The sequence below is a fragment of the Chiloscyllium plagiosum genome, chromosome 18 (assembly GCF_004010195.1).
Source record: "Chiloscyllium plagiosum isolate BGI_BamShark_2017 chromosome 18, ASM401019v2, whole genome shotgun sequence".
In the NCBI taxonomy this organism is placed as follows: Eukaryota; Metazoa; Chordata; class Chondrichthyes; order Orectolobiformes; family Hemiscylliidae; genus Chiloscyllium; species Chiloscyllium plagiosum.
Window position 1 is genome coordinate 31202933 of NC_057727.1, and position 13218 is coordinate 31216150.

General features: G+C 38.0%; 1 protein-coding gene across 8 annotated transcripts in view; it reads right to left on the minus strand.

Annotated features, from left to right (window-relative positions):
- The window catches only part of LOC122559010 (ERC protein 2), an 825386-nt gene that overhangs the window by 387499 nt on the left and 424669 nt on the right, over positions 1-13218 (minus strand). The gene's annotated exons all lie outside the window — the stretch shown is intronic.

Consider the following 13218-nt stretch of genomic DNA (forward strand, 5'->3'; position numbering starts at 1 on the left):
ATTTGAAGCTCTGCCTTCAGCCATCTAGACCCTAAACTCTGCAAGTACCTCCATGTCCTTCACTTTTAAATCTTGCACAGACCAGGTTTTTAAGTCATATTTTGTTATAACTCCTTCAGCTCAACATCGCTTATTGAATGGACTTTGGCTTTTACTATGCTAAACGTACTCTACAAATGCAAGTTATCTTGTTGTTTCTTAAGTCTTACCTTCCTCTTTTCACCCAGATGCACTGAAACCAACTAACATTACATACCAGGAATCAGTATCAGCCTTCTCTACTGCAATACACAGCTACTTTCCAGTCTAAAGGAGTTCTTGTATCATAACAGCTTTCTTGTTTTTTTAATTTCTCCTTTAATTGCATTTTTCTTACTCACTCTACTTTGATTACAGTATGTAATTTTACAAACATCACTTGTACTTCCTGGTCTAGACTCTGCATTCCCCCCAAAAAAAGGATGCTTCGATCTGATTAGCTGGATATGCATGCTGTTGCATTCCTTGCTCGTACAAATCCCAAACTCCACACACAGAGGGTGATGTGCCTTTTTCATTTCAAAACACATGCAAATTCTCCGGACAATTGTAAATGCAATATATGCCAGAGGTCACTCAAAATTGCAATATGCATTTACATAAACTGCATTTTTCCAGGATCCACGTGGATATTTTAACTGAATTGTAAGCTCATTTTGAAGCAAATGAAATTGAAAAATAGCAGAAAAGAATAGCAGCAAGGTAGAAGAAAAACTGTCTATACAGTTCTTCAGAGAAGCCAACAGTATCAAAAAGTAACAAAGGAGAATGAAATTGAAAATAAGCAGGACAGTATGAGAGCTCAGAAGAGCAAGGGGAAGCTAACAGAGTGTGTGGATGTGGTGTGTGTGCATTTGGGGGACAGGGCAAGGGAGGAGAAAGAGCACCAAGACTGAGATACTGCAGGAAGACATGAAGGACATGCATCAAAGAGGGAAGAACAAAGAGAGAAATTAAGGAATAGTAATTATAGAGAAATTTGACAAATCACAACTGCACTAAAAAAGTTAACTTTTCAAAGTTAAGTTCCAGTACATTGACATTTTTCTTGCATTTAGTTGGTAATCTTTGTTGCACAGGTACATGTTATTTACTTGCATACTTCCTGAAAGCTCACTATTGGGCAAATAAGAAAATACACATTTAAGGGAATAAGTCTCTAGGATGTTTGATCAGCAAGGAACAAAAGACTTTTATAACAAAGAAAGAGAAGCTACCAGTTAGCGATATTCTTTACTTAATTGTAATATAAAGTAACTATTTGTAGCTGAAGGATGCAGCATAAAATTTCCTTGAGTTTAATAACATTGAGGCAAACATACCAAATGCTCCTGAAAGTCAAAACACTATCGATGGCTGCATTGCACTGTATTAAATCATGCACTGTTAAAATTAACATACATTTTTAATGGTCAAAAATGCATGATGGGCCATTTGCAGTAGTCAGAAAAATGTAACTGAAGCATTGTGGTTATCTTATTTTTCTTCTGATTGTCCTTTTCTTGCAAAAGAAAGCAAGATTTCATAGTTGATAGTCACATAAGACTTGGGAAAGTCTAAATGGACAACTTTAAACCTTAAAAGGGATGTTTAAAAACTGAGGTGTTAATATTGTCACTGTATCTTTAATGACAATAGCTATAGTGCGATTTTTCAGTGGTTAAATTCAATCTACAAGCTTAACTTGCAGATAGCTAATCAAAATATTTGTTTATATCTTAAGTAGCTTAACTGTTGTGTAACTGCTTCAAAAGGTTAATTCAGCCCAGAGAAAATCCATAGAATTAATAACAGCAAAAAATTTTGAATCCAATTTAGTGTTATGGTCATTCTCAGATTTTTAATTTTTTTAAACCTATAGTATGATACTTGAACTGGAATATTTGCTCTTCTGCATATGATCAACCCCTGACTTTGGAGATCAGGAAAATGTATAAATTGGTATTTACATTTCAAAAATTGTACAAATTGTCTGTTGTTTAGTTTACATTTAAAATTATATTTGCTCTTTTGGTTAGTTTTGATCATCCTTGTTCTTGCAATAACTTATTGAAACATCCAAAATAGAGGTTTTTGAGCAAAGGAAATACAGCTGAGTAACACACCAACCAGCTTTCAAAAATGTTGCCATTCATCAGTTTGTAGTGTCCGTTGGGAAATCACTGCTGAGCTAATTAAAACGGTAGCTATTTCAATAGAGTAGAATGTTTAAAATGTCTGATGGTAGTTGATGGGTTGAGTGCTTTAGCGGTGATGGAAACCATTTCTTGTCCATCAACTGCAATGTGAAACTATTTAGTACCATAACTGTTGCAAAATGCACGTGGAACTGACACTCTGTCAAACAGGTTAGCTTCTCCACCACAAAAGTAACTAAACCTTTTCCTTAAGTTGTAATGTGACTGTGTTAATTTCTCCCAGCTGAAAAATGTTAGCTTTTCCCAAAGGCTCACATCTTCAAGAAGTCTTCAAGTGATTGGTGAATCCACTGCTGCTTGTAGTTAACTTTAAGAAATTGTGGCAGTGGTTGGGAGCAGGAGTTGGACAGATGAAGGAGGTTTTTAAAATCTCCATTACCTCTTAACATGAACAATCCTTTTACCAAGTTGGATCAATGGCATTAGAAAAATTTGACATTTTGCAACTCTTGCTAAATTCAATAACAAATATTTAACCAATTTTTCTCTCCTAATTTATAGATGTTGAGATAAAACTCGACAGGGAAAAGAACTTGCATTTATAAAGATCTTTGTACATGAAAATGTAGTATAGTCAAGGAAGTAGTTTTTAAATACTGACACTTCAGTAACAGGAAGTACAGCCACCAATTTCGACACAGCAAGGTTCCACAAACAGTAATGTGAAAATGGTCCGATCTTCTGTTTCCATAATGTTGTTTGAGGGATAAATATAGACCAAGATGCTGAGAGGAAACTTCCCTGTGCAGTTTGATGAGTGCTATCGGATATTTATGTCCATTTGAGAGCAGGCAGGTCTTCTGCTTCATTTGAAAGACTGTTGCTCCAACTGCACAGCATTCCTTCAGTACTGCACCAATATGGGACTTCAATTCACAAAGCTCTGACTCAGTGACAAAGGTACTGTCACTAAGTCATGGCTGGAATTCTCAAATACCTGAATTAGATAATTGAATTTCATGTGTACACCTGATTCTCAAGTATTAGCAAGCGATTCAAGACCGGATATAGGAGTCAAGCTGAATTCGTTCATCGGCAAACACTAGCGACCTATAGAAAAAGTTCATTCTGCATCAAGAGCTTTTTAAAGATACGAGACATGGGAGTGCAAATTTCATTAAAGTACTAAATTTATGGTTTCAACATGATAGACATTATAATGCATTGCTTTTGTTTATGATTATGTTTGTTAATAGCGAACATTGGTATAACAAGGATAAAATCATCTCTAGGAGGGACAGCATTTATCTTTAGAAGTTCTACTGTATTCAACATTTTCTATTATGATTTAAGATCTTTAAACAATGCAAATGGTAATTGGAAGCTCCCATAAGCATGATGACCTGCCATTTGGTAAGACCACAGCTGATCTGATTGTGGCTTCAAATGCTTTCCCATTAAACCGCGGTCCCCTAAAATGCTTTGGTTCCCTTATTATTGAAGAATCGACGTAACTGGGCCTGCTGCAGTAACCCCTCTCAATTGTTTTGTTCCTTTGTCTGTTTCCAGTCCTAAAAATATTGAAGGACCCTGTCACTAACACTTCTGGAGAACAGAATTCCACAGAGTCATGACTGCCTGAGAGAAAACGTTACTCATCTCCATCTTAAATAGAAGACACCTTATTTTTAAATGCGTTCCCCAGTTCTAATCCCACCCACAACGGAAATATCCTTTCAGCATCCATGCTGTCAAGATTCCTCAGGATCTTATATGCTTCAATAAGAGTAATTTATAGACTAATAAATAATTCCTGTTGCCCAACAAAAACAGATATTGCATTCTTAAAAAAATACAAATCGAAGTAAACCACAGGGAAGTCAAGAAGGAATGTGCATAAACAGCATAGCATATCATTAATGTGCAGTACATGCTGGGAGCAGAGCACTCATTTTCCCAAGGAATCCCAGACCAGACCACCACCCTCCAATCTGCTGTTAGGCTGAGATTGAGGGGTGAAACTGAGTGTGTGCTCTGCCCCTGAAGAGAAGATTAAAAGAGCAAGACAGATCTCATTAACCTACTTACCAAATTCATACATGAAACATAACAAGTACTTTGAATCATCATGCAGAGTACCCTTATAATGGTAGCAAAGCAATTCACACAAACCTGGCGTCTCAGACAAACTAGATTGGAAAATAAATCCAAATCTGTTAACTCAATCTTTTAGTTTCCATAATGTTTTATTTGACAGTTACCTTTAAATATAAATCGTATAACAATGGATGATGGTCAATAAATTTTTGGTTTAGACATGAATGTTATGCTAATGACAGAAGGTGGTATTTGTTCAATACTATATTCAAATATATTAAACAATTTGTATGCCTTAATTCTTTCATGAAGTATTAGGCTATTAATCCCTCAAATCTGCATTTTTTTCCACATACTAACTAAATATCTGAAAAGTATCCTAGGACATCAACACTTACAAAGATACCTAACATTAACAAATAGCTTTGTAATTATCGCATGTTCTATGATTATGTTTTAATTGCGTAGTTTCATCTTCCTAATAATAATTTATTTATTAATTTAACCTATTTTCCTAATCGTCCTGTTTAATGATGTTATTATGCACCTCTGAAGCAGGTGGGAATGGAATTCCCCCATTCAGTCAGTCACAATGATTTTTTTCAGATCAATATAATCTGTATCCTTAGTAAAAAAAGGTTTCAATATTATATGGCTTTTCAACACCAACAAAATGTCTTAAAGATCTGTAAAGTAACAATTGACAAACTTTTAAAAGCAAAGACATGGTCTTGCAGATAAAAACATTTTAAAATAAAAGTTGAAATTCATATGAAGAATAGGTAGTTCCCAACTGGCTTGCTGTCTCAGTGGCAACATTTTCCTGTAAGCTGTACAAGTCAATTAGCATTTCCGTCATAAAGTAATTCACTTGGCTCCAGACCTCATTACTGCCTTGATCAAAGCATGGACAACAGAGTTAAATCCAAGAAGTGAGAGTGGCTGTCATTGATCTCATAACAGTTGACCAATTGTGGTATCAAACAGCCCTTGTAAAATCAATGGGAATCAGGGAGAAAAGCTTCTCCTGCTGCTGTCATACATGCACAAAGATGCTTATGATTATTGGGGGTCAGGTCACCTCAGGCACCATAGCCCCAAGACTTCATCAGGCCCAACTATCTTTAGCTGGTTGTTTCATTACCGTCAATCCCTTGATCAGAAGTCAAATAGTGCATATATTCGGATGGCTGATCTGATAATCCACAACTCCCACTTTGCCTCCTTATAACCAAATCCCTTAATTCCCCTTCCGATTGAAAACCTGTCCAACTCCACCTTTAAAATACTTAAAGAGCCAGCCTCGACAGCCTTCTGTGATAAAGAGTTCAACCGATTCACAGTGTTCAAAAAAGAAATTCTTCCTCATCTTGCTCTTAAATGGGTAACCCCTTATTCTGAGATGACGTCCTCTGGTTCTAACTTCTCACACAAGAGGTTGTCTCATGCAAACTCTCCACATCGACCTTGTCAAGCTTCTAAGAAGCTACTATGTTTCAATAAGGTCTCTTCTCATTATTCTGAACTTTAATTACTCCTGGCCCAAACGCCTCAACTTCTCCTCAGAGAAAATCCCTCCAGGATCAAACTAGAGAATCCCCTCTGGACTGTCTCTAATGTCAGTGTATTTTTCCCTACATAAGGGAACTAAAACTGTTCACAGTATCCCTCAAGGTGGGTTCTGATTATTGCCTTGAATAGTGTTGGTGAAAGCTCCCTAATTTTATACTCCATTCCCTTTGAAATAAAGGCCAACAGTCCATTTGCCTTCTTTAGTTTCATGCACCCAAACCCTGTTCTGCAGATTCCTGCAATCTTTATCCATTTAAAGAATCTTCAGCTCCTCTATTCTTCCTAATAAAGTACACAACGTCACATTTTCCCATATTATATTTTGACATGCTTTCGGCCCCTCAAACCTGACTATATCCTTCTGTAGACTCTGCATTATCTCCTCTCCTTGCCGTCCTCGTTTTTTTTTGTATCAACCTTCCCAGCTATTTGTGAGTCTTTCTTATCCAAGACATCGATATGTGTTATAAATAACTATGGCCCCTGCACTGATCCCTGTGGCACTCCACTAGTTACTGATTGCCATCCTGAAAATGCTCCTTTCATCCAAGCTGTGTCTTTCATTAGACAACTCTCTATCCATGGTAACATATTATACCCAACACCACGGCTCTTATTAAGAAACCTTGAGTGTAATATTTTATCAAAAGCTTTTGGAAATCCAAATATATCACATCTACATCTGATAATTGCACATGGCTCAGTTCCACTCACCACCTCAGATGATGAAACAGTTCTTGGCCACCTGCAGCAACAACCTGGGCTACGTTTAGGCTGACAATAAGTAACATTCATGACAATTGTCAGGTCAATGGCCTCCTTTGCCAAGAATGCATCAAGCAATCTCTGTCATTTTCAAATTCCTTGCAATGTGCATTCCAGGAGGTCATGACTGTCCAACGCCTTATCCGACCAGCTATATAAATAATAGACCTCGAACAGTCTCTGTGTTGGGTAACCATAGAAGTCGTCTGAGCTTGAAAACCATGAATTTGGAGCACAGAGGCCAAAAGACTCGTCGCTGATCCCTGTTCATGCCGGGTCAGCATGACTTGACTCACTGATCCTACTTAGGAAAAGAAGTTTTGCTTATTTTTGAGGAATAGCTTGCCAGATGTTAGTACAAGAGATAGTCACTTTCACTTTGTCAAATAAAGATTCATTTTGATTGAATGAATTCAGAATTAGGTCCCCCAAATAGATCAACAGCACAGCCTTAGTCAATATGTACCACCAACAATCAAGAAACTTGACAAAGCAGCTCACAGAATTTGCACCCCATCCTCTCCTTAAATAGCAATTTGCTCCACTACCAGCAAACTTCACCCAACATATTATTTGACAGCAGCTACAAAACGCATCATCTCTACTATCTAGACTAGCAAGGGCACTGAAGCAATGAGTGCAACATCACCTGCAAGTACCACTTGGGTCAGAATCCTCCAATTCCTTCTCTAATAACACTGTGCAAGTTCATGTACTGCATACTGAATATGGTCAACACCACCTTTTCAAGTGTACTTAGGGAAAGGCAAGAAATACTGGCTTTACCAGCTTTGCCTGCATCCTATGAATGAATAAAAACAGTGTAGCTACCACTCAGAAATAATCAGAATCAAGGTAGGTCAATGTGACTGATCAATCATCATCAAGTCGCATCTGAGAACAGTGCTGAGTTGGGAGATAGATCCATTAACAAATTTACAACTTTGTCATAACCTATTGGCACAATTGTCACATCTCTAAGAGAAAATTTAGCAAAATTAAAATGGAGTTAAATGTTCAAAGCATTAGAACCATATCCCCATTCTGAATACTTAATTTAGCAATAAATCCAGAAGAATTTCTGCTTCTTTCATATACATCTCAAAGAACTTCAAAATTGATATCCAGCGCATAACTTGTAACATCAATTAACTCTGTCTCAACATTTCCAGTGCCACAATGAGTGAACTAATGACTGGAAACAGTAGTTTTACAAAACATTCCAACAGAATTGTGTTTTACAATATTTATTGATGGCAGTAGCACCCCATATTCTGTATTCAAGGAAGGCATTCAACACATTATGCCTGTACCAGCTCCCAAAAGAGATGCCCAGCTAGTTCCACTCTCTAGTCCTATCCTCGTAGTCCTCTAAATTCATTGCTTTCAAATATACATCCAGTTCTCTTTTGGAATTTTCTCTGGAATCTGTCTCACCACTGTCCCAGATAGCACATTCCAAATCCTGATAACACTTTTGAGTAAAGAAGTTTTTCCTCATCTCATTCCTAGCTTTCTTGCTGACAATGTTGAGATTGTGACCCGTAGTTATTGACATACCATCTAGTGGAAACAGAATATCCTTCTTTACTCTATCAAAATTGTACATTATTCTGAACAACTCAGAAATATCACCTCTTAATCTTCTCTGCTCCAAGGAGAACAAACACGATTTCTCTCATTTTTTCATGTATCTAAAATCCCTCATTCCTGGTATCTCCTTTGAACTCTCTCCAGGACTTTAATATCCTTCCTTAAATAAGGTGCCAGAACTGAACGCATTATTCCAAATGTGGTCTGACCAATGATTTGTAGCTGTGTAGTATCACTTTCTTGCTTTTATAAGCTACACCTATATTATTATATCAAAGGATCCGCCTTAACAACTCTTTCAACTTGCCTGGCCACTTTCAGAGAATCATGCACATGAACCCCGAAATCTGCCTGCTCCTGTACTCCACTCAGCGTTGCATTATTGAGCCCATATTGTCTCTCTATTTCTTGTACCAAACTGCATTACCCCATTTCTGTTTTAAAATTCCTCTGCAAAGTGTCTGCCCATTTGCCCAACTTCTCAATATTCCTCTGAAATTGCTAAGCATCATCCTCATAATTCACTATTGCCCCTAGCTTAGTATCAGCTACAAAGTAAGCATTTTTTCCCTCAACACCCACCTCCAAATCATTTATATTATTCAGAAAAGATAAGGGTTCCAACACTGATCCCTAGGAAACATGGTTTCCACCTTATCTCAAATCTGAAAAATGCCCATCTTATGCCTACCTGCTATTTCATATCTTTTAGCCAACTTCTAATCAATGCTGCCAAGGACCCATCAATCCCAAATATTTCTAATTTGCCAACCACCCTGCCATGTGGCACCATGTCAATACTTTCTGAAAGTCCAAATATACAACATCCACAGCCTGCATCACCTCAAAGAACTCAATTAAGTTGGTCAGACATGATGTGCCTTTGACAAACTCATGTTGATTGTGTTGTATTAACTTATTTTATTCTAAGGGTACGTCTATCTTATCCTGTATTATGGCCTCTTATCAGTTTTCCCCCTATTAATGTCAAGCTGACAGGCCTGTAGTTCCCTGTGTTATCCTTTGCCCCTTTCTTATACAGCAGTATCACCTTTATAATCCTCCAGTCCCCTGGAACTAAGCCTGTGTTCAGAGGGGCCTGGAAAATTGCTGTCAATGACTCTGTGATTTACTCCCTTACCTTTTTCAGCAATCCAGGTCACATCCCATCCAGGTCTGGTGACTTCTCTACCTGGAGTGCTGCCGGCTTTTTCAGTACCTCTTCTTTATCTATCACTATACTGTTCAGTAGCTCAACACCCATATTTTCAACTAGCCCATTGCCACTATTTTATAATTTGATAATGACACCTTTTGTTGGTTTCTGAAACTTTCCTAATCTTTTGGTTTACCATTAATCTTTACTATACTCTATGTTTGTTACTTTAGGTTGATACTACTTCAATTTCCTTGGTTAACTTTAATTGGTACATCCTCGTCTTAGAATCCTTCTTCCTTTCTAGTATATACCTTTTCTGAGAGTCAAACTATTTTCTTAAACATCTACCATTCTTTATCAAGTATCTTTCTTTTTCATGCTCCTTTCCCTGTCAACTCCAACCAACTCTGCCCTCATTCCTCTGTAATTACGCACAGTTGATTCCAACCCTAGTTTTTCACTCTCAAATTAAATGATAAATTTCACCATGTTATGGTCACTGTTTACTTGAGGATCTTTTACTCTATAAGATCATTTATTAAACCTATCTCCTTCCACATTACCAGAAATGACCAGATTCCTGGTTGGATCCATGTCACTCCACATCAGGAAACTATCCCAAATACACTATGAATTTTTCCTTGTGGTTGCCTCTGCCAATTTTAATTTCCTAATCTTCATGAAATTGTAGTGAACTCTGATTAATGCACGTGCCCTGGTTATCTCTTGATTTGTTCACTGCCCTACACTATAACGATTATTTTTGGGCCTCGAGACAACGCCCTCAAGTTTCAGTTATCCTTGTAATTTTTGACTTCCACCAATATAGATTAAATATCTTCTGACCCATGATTGCCTCTTACCACTGTATTTATTCAAAGTTGTACAAAGAAAGCTACCTCATTCCACTTTACTTGCTTCCGACCCTTTTGAAAAGGTACACCCTGAATAGTCAGTTCCCAGCTTTGATCTCAGTCATTAATGAGATTAGTTACAAGAAGATCACACTCAATCTTTTGTTCTGAATTCTACATATATTTACATAAAGAATCATCACTTGTCTTTTTACCATTTATTCTCCTTTGATTCACATTTGTGAACTCCATCCCTTCTCATTGCGCCCCAATCCTGTTCTTAATCTTATCAATTGCCTCTCCAGAGCAACTCCCAAAAACACCCCCAACCCCAAATGGAGAATGAAATGTTCTCTCCAGCCCTAGCTATCTGATTCATTAGGACACTGGTCCCAACACAATTCCAATGAAGCCTGTCCCAACAAAGCTGATTTTCTTTAATCCCAGTACATCACGATGCCACCTGAACTGAAACCCATTCATCCCACATCAATTGTTCAACTATGCATTTGACTCCGTAGTCTTTATTTGCCCTATGCGAGGTTAACAGTGGCTCAGGCAGTAATCCAACGATTATTACCTGATAGGTACTGTTTCTTAATTTAGCTCTGAGTTATTCAAACATTTTCAACGGAAGCTCCTTTCTAGTCCTATCAATTTAGACAACAGCAATAGAACCCTCCCCTCCCCTCCAGTCCTGAAGAGGCATCCTTAATATTGGCAACAGGCAGGCAACATAACCTTCAGGACTTATGTTCGTAGCTGTAGATACCAGTATCTATCCCTCTAACTATATTGTCCCCACAACTTCCTACTGCCTCCCACACTCTTGCAAACAGCACCCTGTCCAACAGTGCTGTGGTCAACTCACTCATCCTTCCAAAGCTTGCAGTCTCTTGAAAGCTCACACATGGATCCCCCACATATGTTTCACTTTCTGTCATACCCTCCCGTCACTCAGCCACCAAATTTGAATCATCTTTGAGGTCTGACTACCTGCTGAAACAAAATGCTCAGATAATTTTGCCCCCTCTTTGATGTGCCACAATGCCGATGCCTCAGACTCCAGTTCCTCAGCTCAGATCGCAGATGTCTTTGCTCTGCATCACTTTGGTATCGAGCAGTTCCCACATGTGGCAGCCGCAATGTACCATCTGTCTTACCAACACTACCATATGTTCTTTAACTTATTAATTAATGTAGCTTTTCTCCTTTTTCTGCTCCAAGAAAAACAAACCCAACTTCTCTCGTTTTTTTCATGTATCCCTCATTCCTGGTATAATTCGAGTAAATGTCCTTTGAACTCTCTCCAGGGCTTTAACATTCTTCCTTAAATAAGGCATCCAGAACTGAACGCAATACTCCAAGCGTGGTCTGAGCAATGATCTGTAGCGGTGTAGCATCACCTCCTTGCTTTTATACTCTATGCCCCGATGTATAAATCTAACGATCCACCTTCATAACTCTTTCAACTTGCCTGGCCACCTTCAAAGAATTGTGCACATGAACCCTGAAGTCTGCCTCTCCTGCACCTCCCTCAAGGTTGCATCATTGAGCTTGTATTGTCTCTGTATTTCTTGTACCAAAATGCATTAACTCACATTTCTCCACTTTGAAATTCCTCTGCAAGGTGTTGCCCATTTGCTCAACTTCTCAATATTCCACTGAAATCACTCACATCATCCTCACAATTTTCCCTAGCCTAGTATCATCTACAAAGTAAGTGATCAAAAATCCCCTTCTCTTTAGGCTTTAGTATATGTTTGCATACATCAAATATCAATCTTATACGTAACAAGTTATTTTTAAGAAAGAGAAAAAAAGACCTAAACACAAACTGAAGACCTTATTTTACTTTAAGGACTGTGAACACTCAGTTTGCTGCTTTGTTTAAGCAAAACACCAAACATCTCTTTCCTTCCTCTGCTAAAGTCTGAGGTGCTCAACTCCAGCACCCTATTGTAAGTTGCACCTAAAAACTAACTCACACTAAGTTGACCACTTATATATATACCCCCATACAAAAGGTCTGTGTCACTGACGATCTAATTTCAGCTGATCTTCATTAAGCTGCTCTTTCACTGGACCACTTGAAGAAGCCCCGCTAAGGCGAGCAACAACAGAACTTAAAAGCTGTTAATTTTATTTTAGCGCCAATTCAAACTAAATTAGGCTAAATTACATTTGTAAAAAATAAAGATTTGGATCTTCTTATCCAAGATATTCACAAATTCATTCCAAGGGTAAACCAAGGCAAAGGAGGAGGTATTAGAATAGCAGCTGAAAGCTTGATCAAAGAGTTTTACTTTGAAGAAAGGAGAGAGGTGACCATTTAGAGTAGTTTTGGAATTGGGAGTGAAATTCCAAAGCTTAGGGCCTGGATTGCATTTGTTATTGGTCCCAGCAACAAATGCCATCCCTCAGCTACTGATTCCATTCCCTTCTCTGACAATGTCTCTCTAAGTGAGTGAGACTGCTTGTTACTTCCAGAGTCGACTACTACAATTCCTTCATGCTCAGTTGCTTAACTTCCACCCCATAAACCAAAGCTCATACAAAACTCAGTTGCTTGTATTCAACCTCAGACCAGACCATCCACCACACCATCCTTCTCATTTCAAGTTTACTTCCCTACATTGGTTACTGGTACACACATGCCTCAATTTTAAAATGATCTTCATATTTAAGTCACTTCCTGGCTCTGCCCCATTCATAACATTGTAACCTGGTGCAACTCTGCAGTTATGAAATCCTACAATCATCCAACTCGGAGCTCTTATTGTTTCCTATCTCTACGCCAGGTCCCCTCCCCACACCACTTTTCTTTCTTAACCTTCTGTGCTTGTCACAGAGATTCCTGTTAATTGCCTTCCTTTCCTACGTTAGATTTAGTCCCTGCATGCAAATGATTACCAGCATAAAGATAGAAAGAGTTTTCCTGAAAAACACTCAATATTATTTAAGATAACCTGTTTTAGAAAAAAAAATTCTTATACGATAT